The following is a 12,116-nucleotide window of genomic DNA, read 5'->3' on the forward strand; positions in this document are numbered from 1 at the left end:
AGTTACTTATTCCAATTTCATGTGCCTCATTACTTGCTTTCCATCCAAAACTATTTATATTTACATATTCATGTTCCCAACAGTTTTCTATTACTTTTTTGACTGGATGTATTTCCGAATGCGCTTTTATAGTAGCCCAGTATACCAGTTTCAGCTTCAACCTGCGAAGCTCCAGTGGCATCTCATTCATTTCAACCTGTAAAGCTGGTGCAGGAGAAGTTTTAAATGCTCCACAGTATAATCACAATGTCTGGTTTTGTATTTTATTTACCTTATTTAACAGAGATGCTGATGCTGTTCCATAAATCATACTCCCATAGTCTAATGTAGATCTTATAAGTGCACAGTATATTCTTTTTAGAGACTTTCTATCAGCTCCCCAATCTACTCCCACTAAACACCTCAGTACATTTATTCCTCTTTTACATTTATCTACAATATGTTGAATGTGTTTTGCAAATGTTATCCTTGAATCCAACCAAATACCTAAAAATCTAAATTCAGATACTTGCTCTAGCTTTTGTTCATACAATTTTAACTTAGCAACTGGTGTTTTCTTCTTTTTTGAAAAACATATTATTTTAGTCTTTCACTGATATTCGAAATCCCCAGTTCCCACATTTCAACTTCTTTAACAGCATTCTGCATCCTTTTTTCTACATACAACAAATTTCTACCTATTTTCCATAAGCCGCGTCGTCTGCATATAAAAACTTACCAATCCCTGGTCCAATGGTATTAAAAATATAATTTACCATTATGTTGAACAATATAGGGCTGCACGCACTACCTTGTGGAGTACCATTTTCAATTGCATATTTCTTTGAATACGAAGACCCCATCCTTACTTGAATGGTCCTATCAATTAAGAAATCCTTTATCATTAATATTCATTTTATTTAATTTGTCTATGACTTCCTCTTCTTCTTCTTCTTCTTCTTATGTGGTTATTATTATAGACAGTAAAATAAATGGACACAGCGACCCCATTGGAACTCAATTGAGACAAGTGAAGCCCATTTTTAGCAATTTTTAGCACTTCGTTTCTGACACGCAGACTCAAACTAAGCTTGGTGACGTCAGCAACCTGTCTGACAGATGTAAATCTACTGAGTGGTTGTGCGTGCAAACTGCCATCGTTAATCTTGCAGAGACGGCGAGCTTCTCCTCCTGTCTGTACGGTAATTTCTCTACAGTGTGTCAGAGAGTCGAGTGGTTATGACGCAATCGTTAGCCTATTTTTACAAAAACTGTTTCTACGGGGCCATAATGTAACATACAAGGTAATGGAGCCCTTTATACATTGTCGTGTATCTTTAGAAATAAATAATGGACAAATGTAATCTTTAAATGCCTCAGATATAAAGTTATTCGCTGTCAAAGTGACGCCAAAATGAATGCAAAGTCAATGGGATGCTAACGCAAGTGAAGTTCTGCTACAAGATGGCAGCTCGCGGCCGACTTCAACTTCGGGTCGACTTCCTTGCCACCAGGTTATTATTTTGTGTACATTACCGCCATTTGCATGCCTGAAGGTTGAACTCATTGGTATATAAAATGGTACATAAAAGTTTACTCTGTGTATTTAAAAAAAAAAACAAAGAACAAAAAAAAACCCCACATTCTCAAAAAACCTCACCCCAAACCCAAACAATCCACTGTTTAATCGTGTCTACAAGCTGAGTTTATTTTACAAAAGTCATGACAGCTTTAATTATATATTGTGTGCCAGGCAGAATCAATAAGTTTTTTCATCTCAATAGGGGCATAGCAAGCTTTTGCTTGCCAGAAGAACCTGAGAAAGTTCCTATCTGCTGGCTTGACAAGAAAACAATGAAACATCTGTTGTATATCCGTAGTGATAGCTACTGCTTCCTTTCTAAAGCGCAAGAGCACACCCAGGAATCCGTTGTTGAGATCTGGGCCTTTCAAAAGTATGTCATTTAGCGAGACACCATCATACTGACAGCTTGAATCGAAGACCACTCTGATCTCTTCCGGCTTCTTTGGGTGATAAACTCCAAACAGAGGCAAATACCAACACTCTTCTTGCTGCTTAAGTGGTGGGGCTATCTCTGCATGACCTTTCGCCAGTATCTTCTCCATGAATGCAAAGAAATGATCTTTCATGATTGGTTTCTTGGAAAAAGAACGCTGTAGAGATCGGAAGCGATCTAATGCTTGTGCCTTGTTGTTCGGTAGACGTCGCCTCTGAGGTTTGAATGGAAGAGGGGCTACCCAGCTGTTCCTTTCATCTTTGTAGATGCCCTCTTTCATTATACGGAGAAAAGACAAATCTTCGACTGACAGAGCTATCTTCTCATCATCCTTTGTCCTCTTGAAGACATCCCGTTCAACATATCCATCCTCCCATACAGGCCTCTTCACAACAACCTTAGCTTGAAGGCCTGGAGGCTCGTCACAAATATTCTCCTTGATGTGATAAGCATTAGGACATGGCTTGAAAAGTGATTGGCGACCACTATCCAAGGTATTGGTGAAGAGAACGTTGACTCTATCTGGCTTGTGCACATTGCCTAAGCAGACATTGCCCACTATGACCCAACCGAGGTCTAACTTCAGGGCATATGGGGCCTCGCGGGGTCCATTGATGTATTTCATCACTTTATGCACCTTTATGATGTCTCTACCCAACAGCATCATGATTGGAGCTTCCGGTTCAATTTCTGGGATCTGTCCTGCGATACCCTTCAGATGTGAATGGTAAAGTGCAACTTGTGGGGTAGGTATCTCGGAACGATCGTCTGGAATGTTGTCACATTCTATTAAGGTAGGTAGAGAATGAATTACTCGACCATCAATGGATGCCACTTGAAAACCATGTGCTCTCCTCCCACTCTTTTGGGAGACCCCAGCACAGGTCTTAAGGTAGTATGAACTACAATATTGCCTATTTTGAGCATCCGGGTGAGTAGGGTACGCTGGCGCGTTCTGGCTGCCGCTCCTCTCTCTCTCTCTCCGCTGGGATGCAGCGTGCTTTCTTCATGTTTGTCGGGAAATTGTTTTTCTTGGTGTTGGCCTGGTTACTTTCTATCGGCTCTGTGGACTCACAGATAGGCTTATTGGGAGCTGATGCAGATGAGGCTTTAATGAACATGGGCTTACAGTACACTTCTCGCCAGCTCTTATCCTTGAAACGGAATTACTATCTGTCGGGGGACACCTACGACCGCTGTGACAGGGCTGGTTTACTGCGGCCCAAGCGGTATATTCATCGGAGCACAGGACGAAGCTACATCTCTTCCTCGTCATCTTCCATCCCAGTTTTGAACTGCCGACGAAGGACTACAAGACTGTCATCCTCCGGGCTTGATCTTAATAACTTTTCTGCTCTGCCGAATGAGCGGCAGTTTTGTGATGCGCCGTCTACAAGCCCTTTAAAAGCCGCGTTACTGAACGCGCGCTCAGTGAACAACAAAGCTCTATTACTGGCGGATTTTATCATGGACAATAAGCTGGACTTGTTTTTCATCACGGAAACATGGCACAAACAGGACGATGGTTTTCTTTTTAATCAGCTGACTCCAGCGGGCTTTGGACTCATTGACGTTTCACGAACTACAGGTAGAGGTGGTGGTATTATAGTTCTTTACAAACTGCAATACAAGATTCACCCTGTGTCCGTTCCTCCTTTTAAAACTTTTGAATGTCTTGTTTTAAATGTGTCGGATACTCACTCTGCTCTCCATTCTGCCATGGTCACTATCTACCGACCTCCTAAACTGAATAAGGACTTTCTGTCTGAGTTTGCTGATCTTCTTTCTATATTGTCTGTCAGATTTAAGAGAATTTTGATTCTGGGTGATTTTAACTTGCATGTAGATCAGAAAGCCTGTCTCTTGGCCAATGATTTTCTATCACTCTTGGACTGTTTTAATTTTTCTCAGTTTGTAAATGTCCCCACTCACTGTAAAGGACACACGTTAGATTTAATTATTGCAAATGACTCATCTCTTTCTAATCTCTCTGTTGTGGATGCTGGACTTTCTGATCATCTAGCCATCTTTTTTAATATTGAGACATTTCAGTCTAGTAGAGAGACTTCACGAACTATTTCTTTCCGTAAATGGCAATCAATTGATCATGCTACCTTTGCAAACTCGATTGTCTCTTCTTTAGTTGACATGTCTTCTGCTCCTCTTGAGGATAAAATTTTAGCATTCAATAATGTCCTTACAGCCAACTTGGACATCTTTGCACCCATAAAAACACGTAATGTTTCATTTGCACAGTCAGCCCCCTGGTATAATGGTGACTTGCGTATACAGAAGGCTGTGTGTCGGAAATTAGAGCGAAAATGGCATCACTCTGGTTTAAATGTGTTCCACCAGGCATGGAAAGATTGCTTGTCAAACTACAGAGTAGCCATTGAAACTGCAAGATCTGCCTATTTCTCAAACATTATTGATAATAATCAAAGCAATCCCAGGAAGCTCTTTCATACAATTAACAGTCTGCTTAAAGCAGATGGTGTCAGTTCTATGACTTTATCTGATGGGCTGTGTAATGAGTTTCTCAAATCTTTCAGTGAAAAAATTTACAATATTCGCACAAATATCCATTCCTTGCAGTCTGCAGATCTACCAGTTAATACTCCTAGGTTCTCTGGCATTCCTTTATCCAAATTTACTTTATTACAACCTGAGATGCTCTGCAACCAGGTTTCTGGTATGAAAGCTACCACTTGCATACTTGATCCCATGCCTGGTAGCCTGTTTAAATCCTGTTTTGGTCCTTTATGTCCCTCAGTTCTTGCAATAATAAATGACTCTTTGTCAACAGGGGAGGTGCCAGCAGCACTTAAAACTGCTGCGGTTACTCCTTTTTAAAAAAAAGCAAAACTCTGATGTGAAAAATCTGTCAAATTATCGCCCAATCTCAAATCTATCATTTCTGTCTAAAATCTTGGAGGGTGTGGTTGCAGCTCAATTAAACAAACACTTAATTGAAAATAAACTATTTGAGCAACATCAATCAGGTTTTCGAAAATTACACAGCACTGAGACTGCGTTGGTGAAAGTCGCTAATGACTTACTAATTGCCTCCGACTCCGGCTCCACGTCCATTCTCATTCTCTTGGATCTCAGTTCAGCCTTCGACACTATTGACCATGCCCTACTACTTAATCGCCTCGAACATGTATTTGGCTTGTCAGAGACTGTTCTTGACTGGTTCAAGTCCTATTTCACTGACCGTAGCCAATTTGTTTTTATGGGTGGTTATAGGTCCAAGGTTGGTTCTGTTCATACGGGTGTTCCACAAGGTTCAGTCTTGGGTCCTCTACTCTTTAGTATGTACATCTTTCCACTTGGTCAATTACTACAATCTCTAAACCTTAACTATCACTTTTATGCTGATGATACACAGATTTATATCCATACTAGACCGGGTCAGCAAGTGAACGTTGGGCATCTTTCTAACTGTATTGCTGAGATAAAGATTTGGATATCCAATAATTTTCTGTCTCTAAACGGCTCAAAAACAGAAGTCATGCTCCTTGGATCTCCACATCAACTGCGAAAGGTTGGGTCTCCTACTCTGTCTGTTGATGGCGTTGCACTGGAGTTTAAGTCCAAATTAAAGAATTTGGGTGTCATATTTGACGCCACACTGTCATTTGAGCCTTTTGTCCAGAATACAGTTAAGACATCATTTTATCACCTCAGAAATATAGCCCGGCTACGTCCTATGTTATCCTTTTCGGTAGCTGAGAAGTTGATTAACTCTTTTGTCTTTTCGCGCATTGACTACTGCAATGGTCTTCTAGCTGGGGTATCTAAATCATCACTGGATAAATTGCAATATCTTCAAAATTCAGCTGCTAGAGTACTATCTGGGGTCAAGACCAGGGACCATATAACTCCAGTCTTGGAGTCCCTGCACTGGCTACCTGTTAGGTACCGTATTGATTTTAAAATCCTTATGCTGGCCTATAAATCTCTGCACAATCTGGCACCTGAGTATTTGACTGATTTATTAATCCCCTACACACCACGTCGCAATCTGCGCTCCTCTCAGAGTGGTCTATTAGTTGTTCCGAAGACACGGCTTCATACGTGGGGTGACCGAGCATTTTCTGTCTATGCTCCTAAGCTCTGGAATTCTCTCCCGGCCGACATCAGGGAAGCAAATTCATTAGTGACTTTTAAATCTCTTCTTAAAACATTTTATTTTAGGATTGCTTTTACATGAGCTTGATTTTATGCGTTTATTTTCTTGTACTTACATTGTGTTTATTCATTTGGAGTTATGCTTTTATGTAAAGTGCTTTGAGAAAGCTACTTTTAAAGGCGCTATACAAAATAAATATATTATTATTATTATTAACTGTCGCAGTCTACGTCAAAAACATCAAAGAAGCTCGATCTCACCAATGATCGGTTACTTTGGTCATCGATGATGGAATAAACTCGAATAGCTTTCTCCTGCTGGCCACTTGGAAACACTGTCATCTTCAGAAGAATCTTTCTTCTCCCCGCCATAATCTTTAGTGGTTGTGTGACCTTTAGCAGACCTATCGACGGGTTTAGCGTGCAGGACAGAATGATGGGTTTCACTGCCACATTCAGTACATTTGACAAGCTTCTCACAGTTCCTTGCAAAATGTGAAGTTGATGCTACACATTTAAAGCAAATCCCATTTGAGGAAAGGGGACTCTGCATGGTTGTTTTAACGTATAACCCAAAGTCATCCACCTGTCTTGTAAGCTAAAAGGTAGCTTTTGCACTATGCTGGCAATACCACGTGCAGTGTCCAAGCAAGCGAGACCAAGAAGCACTCCTTCAGATTTTGCTACGAGAAGTTCCATGAGTAGGTCCCCTAATTCTCTGAGTTTCTTCCAGTCTTTATTTGAAATTTTTGGGAAAATCTCTAGTCTTCTAAGCAGTGAGTTTTCTACGATTTCGGGTGCACCAAAGCAATCGTCTAACCGTTCCCAAATCTTCACACGGCCTCTACCAGGGTTCTCCACATGCACAGCCCTGATGCGTTTTGCTTGTTCTCTGGACTCTGCTCCTAACCACTTGACCAAGAGGTCCATCTCCTCCTTAGCTGTGAGATTGAGATCCTTAGTAGCAGTGAAGAACGATGCTTTCCATGCCCTGTAATTATCAGGGCAGTCAACAAACTGTAAAAGACCTGTAGAAACAATTTCTCGTCTCGCCATGAATCTGATGAGGTTAGATACATCTTGATTCTCACCACTGCTTGCCCTAGGAGTGCTGTTGCCAAGTGGAACATGAAGATGTGGAGTTGGAACACATGATTTGACCTGAGGATAGCTGGGAATATTTATGGCTGCTTCTGCTGGTTGCATGTCAGAGTGCTGGTAAGCATGCATTGGTAAGTGGCTGAGGTCGTCAGGTGGTCTTACACAAGTGAAGTAAGAATTCTGTCTGTTACTGATGGAGGGAGAAAGCTTTATTCTCTGTGGTGGCTTTGCTTCAGATCCAGCTGGGTAGGGGGCTTGTCTGAGAGCCTCCTCTGATGGTTCACCTGGGATATGCGTTTCAGGGTCAACAATATTATTTGAGAATTCATAATGTTTAAAGTCTTTGCCTCTATCAAGAGCTCCAATCTCATATAGTGGCAGTTGTGACATACCCTCTTGGAACAGTTCGGCTGGTGGAGGTGGGGGCGGCCACAAATCTTCAATGACAGAGGGATGAAGCTGTGCATTAGCTTGCAGTTTTGCTTGATCTTGTACATACTCTTTAATTCTTTTAATGCTGGCATGAGAATCAGATCTGCGTTGACTGTCAGATTTAGAACTTGATGCTTTGTCGCTACTTAAAGCTGTTGATAGAGCTTCAGCTTTGGCCACGGCCACAGCGGCTTCCCTTTCAACATCCAACACTGCTAATTGTGCTTCTAAACATGCCCTCTCTGCATCCAAACGTGCCCTTTGCATCTTTATCTGCATTTCTTTCTCTGCATATTTAACTTTAGCTTTGGCTTCTTCAAGCTTCAGCAAGGGCTATAGCAATGGCAGGGCTAACACTCAAGGCCTTTGAGTGTTTAGAGGATGTTGACTGATTAGACCAAGTCACTAGGCTGCTAAGGGTTGGTAGCTTTGAGTCTTCCATAATGTAGAGGAAGCCTATGTTCAAGTCTTTGATTTGTTAATTTCTTTGTCTGATTCACTCCAGAAGAGACACTCTGACCTGTGTTGTTGTATCTCCGTCCGCAAGGAAGTCGTTGTTTTACTGTTCTGCCACCCCAATGCACCTTGCATATGTTGACAGACAGATAACTCATCTGCCAATCACCACACTGAAGCAGATACCCAGTTCACTTTGTTTAATGGATGACTGGAAGTAGGTAAAACTGAAAGGAAAATATGATACAATAAATGTATTAATTTAAGTATACAGACTAAGGAATTTAACACAAATTGTTAGTATACAATGGCACATATGAAACAACAGTGAATAGGACTGCATACATGGGTGTGAAATAAACTGACATCTCAAACTGTATACTACCTCACTTCCAATTATATCAAAATGAGTGATTAACAATAAGTAAACATAGCAGCATAGATAACATGTGTGTGTCTGATAGTTAACGCATGGTAAATGCACAGTACACATATGTATAAGGATCAGAATGAAATTTTAACATACAATACAATCAAACATAGTTGAATCATTCCTTAACATAAATGTACATACCAACGATAACTCCCGAAAGACAAGAAATTTAACAGATTGCTAAGGATGAGAGCACACTAAAGGACAGCTATCTTCCATGCGGCAGGCTGAAGCTGGTCTAACATTGATGATGTCATCAAGTCGCTGCTCTTAAAGGAGCCAGCACTTATCCAACTTAACATCACATAAAGACAACACAGTCCCCTTCTTCGTGATTCAATGTTTTAAACTTTAGTTAGTGTGTAATGTTGTTGTTAGAGTATAAGTAATATCTGTAAAATTCTAAAGCTCAAAGTTCAATGCCAAGTGAGATATTTTATTTAACAGAATTCGCCTAAAAAATGACCCATTTGGACTACAGCCCTCTAGTTCCTGCAGTATTGACGTCACTAAAACAGTTTTTTGACTAACCTCCACCCACATGAATTCACAAAAAGGGGGGCGTGGTCTTGTTGCACTCCGACGGAGAAGAAGGAAGAGCTGCGTTTGTTTGCCATGGATCGACGCCAAGATGGCTGAGTGAGTAGGCGCTTTTTTCCTAGCTCTGCAAAGAAAGTTTTTGGAATGGTAAAACTAAATGTATTATCTCGCCAAGCACTATTATTTTGTTTTCATAAATACTACAGCACTCGTAAAACGAGATATTGAGCAATGCCAAACCAACGCAAAAGGAAAAGAGACCAAGAAAGCACCGGACAGAAGCTAAATCCAGATGCTAGCAACATTAAGGCTGGCAATGTTTTAGTTGATAACTGTCACGATTATACCTCCACTTCCCTGCCTCTCGCCACTGCGGAAGTCTGTATGGATGAATTTCCAATGCTTCCTGTCACTCCCAGTAAGTCGCCAGCATCGAAGAAAATTATGTACTCAGTCGGATCTGAACAAGCCAACTCCAATGATATCATAGCAAGCCTCTCAGCTCTGATAAACATGGATCAGACAACATTGAAAGCATGGTCAGTACCAATGCACTTAAAATTGAAGGTCTTAAAGGGGGGTGAAATGCTCGTTTTCATTCAAAATCCTGTTAATCTAGATATAGAGTAGTACTGCATCCTTCATAACTCCAAAAAGTCTTTAGTTTTATTATATTCATAAGAGAAAGATAGTCTGTACCGATTTTTCCCGGAAAAACACGACCGACTGGAGGCGTGACGTGTGGGCGGAGCTAAAGAATCACGAGCGCCAGTAGGCTTTTGCATTGAGAGCATTTGGAAGCTGTGACATTACCTTGAGAAAAAACCATCATCCAAAACAAACCATGGCTAACAGTCAGATTCAGCCATTTATTTATGATCCAGAATCAGATCCCGAGGCTGAAACTGAACGAGAGCAGCAGCAGCAACGACTCGCTCCGAGCGGGGCTCGAACCCGGGTCTACGGCATGGGAGGCGGATGCACTAACAAGGAGGCAGAGATATTTTAAGCAGTTTTACTCACCGCCTGCGGTTCCAACACACGATCGTGACCCTTTTTCGTTGGGATTGCATCATCCTTAAGAAAAAAACGATACGCAAATCCTTCGTCAAACTGGGCCTTGTTTGTAAAACAAGCATCTTCGAAATGCAGGGAACAAACACAAACACTTGCACAACTCCGTTGATGCTCTGTAAAAATAAACTCCATCCACTGGTCCCTTAATGCTGTTTTTTCTTTGGTAATCTGTGCAGGGTTGTCTTGCCCTGGCAACCAAAAACACACTCCTTTTGTGACATTTCATGACGCTCTCGCTCTGATCAGTGATTGTCTGTGCTCAGCCTCTCAGTGCTCTGCTATGCGGGAGTGTGCGCTCTTCCGGCAGACGTGCCCTTAGCGCCCATATAAGGAAATTCCGCTCCATCTAACGTCACACAGAGCCATACTCGAAAAAAACTTTCCGAAACTTGTGACAAACCGGAAGGAGTATTTTTGGAACAGAAATACTCCTTCAAACGTACAACTTAATTTTTGAAACTTTGTCCATGTTTAGAATGGGAATCCAACTCTTTAACAGTGTAAAGAACTCAGTATGCATGAAATAGCATTTCACCCCCCCTTTAAAAAGACAATTGACTTTGTGTGTGCAGAGATCAAGGATGTAAAAAGCAAAGTGTGTACACTCGAGGTGAAAATGGCAAAAGAAGAAAAACGAATAGACACATGTCAGCAAAGGGTCTCGGAGTTAGAGAGATACTCCAGGAGATGGAACCTTAGACTTTACGGAGTTGAAGAATCAGAAAAAGAAAAAGTACGAAAGAAGGCCATCGAGGTCTGTCAGGCTGTTCTGCCGGAGGAAAAGAATAGGCTGGCTGACGCTATCGACACCGTACATCGGCTCGGCACTAAGCGGCAGAATGACTACAAACCCAGAGGCATCATCATCCAATTCATTGCACGTGTCTATAGAGACGGCGTATGGAAAGCTGCGAAGACATCACCGCACCTGCGCGACAACGGATTAAGATTTGCGGAGGATCTCTCTAAAGAAGACCGAGAACGAAGAAGCAAACTTTGGCCAGTGATTAAAAAAGCCAGAGAGGAGGGCAAACCAGCCTGCTTCGTTTGCGTTTGTTTGCCATGTCGTTGAAACGCTGTTATCTCAGAGTCCAATCATCTTTGTTTGGGCTTCCCAGGGACACTGTACTTGGAGATTAACGGTTACAAATTATGTTTAACTCGGTTCCCGAAAATTATAATCCACATATAAAACTATGTTTCCCTTTCATAGGTCACTTCGATGCTGCGGTGACGTCACCTGCTATGGGAACACTCGCAGCAAACAGCGCTTCGAGCAACATTGGATCGAGCTGTAACGCCAAACGTTCCATCAGACACTCTGCGCAATCCAGCTTTCAGAATTTGAGGGGCGATTCAAGGGTCCTGCACAGATGACCCCTTTATGACGGCTCGCACAGCCGTCGCTTTTCCGCTAGCGGCAGAGCCCGATGTTCAATCTGTTGGCCTAATTCCTGCCGTGGACACGTTTCAGGATTATACACAACGAGACGCAACGGCTCTTATGCATACCCTTCCCCTGTGCACGAACGCCATGAGCTTTTCGTGCCCGGACATTTTAACGTGTATGACAGCATTGCAGGAAGCGGAAATTTTGAGACCGCTAGTATTGTTTCGGACCGCGTGGGAACGCTTGCCCGACATTTCTCAATGGGTGTTACGCACAATTTGTCACGGATACACCATTCAGTTTCAAAGAGGCTCGCCTCCTTTCCGCAGAATTTTTTCCACGGTGGTGAAAACGATGGAAATAGCGGTGCTGCGACAGGAGACAAAAAAGACGGCGGATTGCGACCCATTCTGGATTTACGCCGTCTGAATCTTGCACTCAGACCGAGCAAATTCAAGATGTTGACGGTAAAGTCTATTTTGTCTCAGATTCAACCAGACAACTGGTTTGTAACGATCGATCTGAAGGATGCATACTTTCATATTCAGATCATCAA

The sequence above is a fragment of the Carassius gibelio genome, chromosome B24 (genome assembly GCF_023724105.1).
Source record: "Carassius gibelio isolate Cgi1373 ecotype wild population from Czech Republic chromosome B24, carGib1.2-hapl.c, whole genome shotgun sequence".
NCBI lineage: Eukaryota > Metazoa > Chordata > Actinopteri > Cypriniformes > Cyprinidae > Carassius > Carassius gibelio.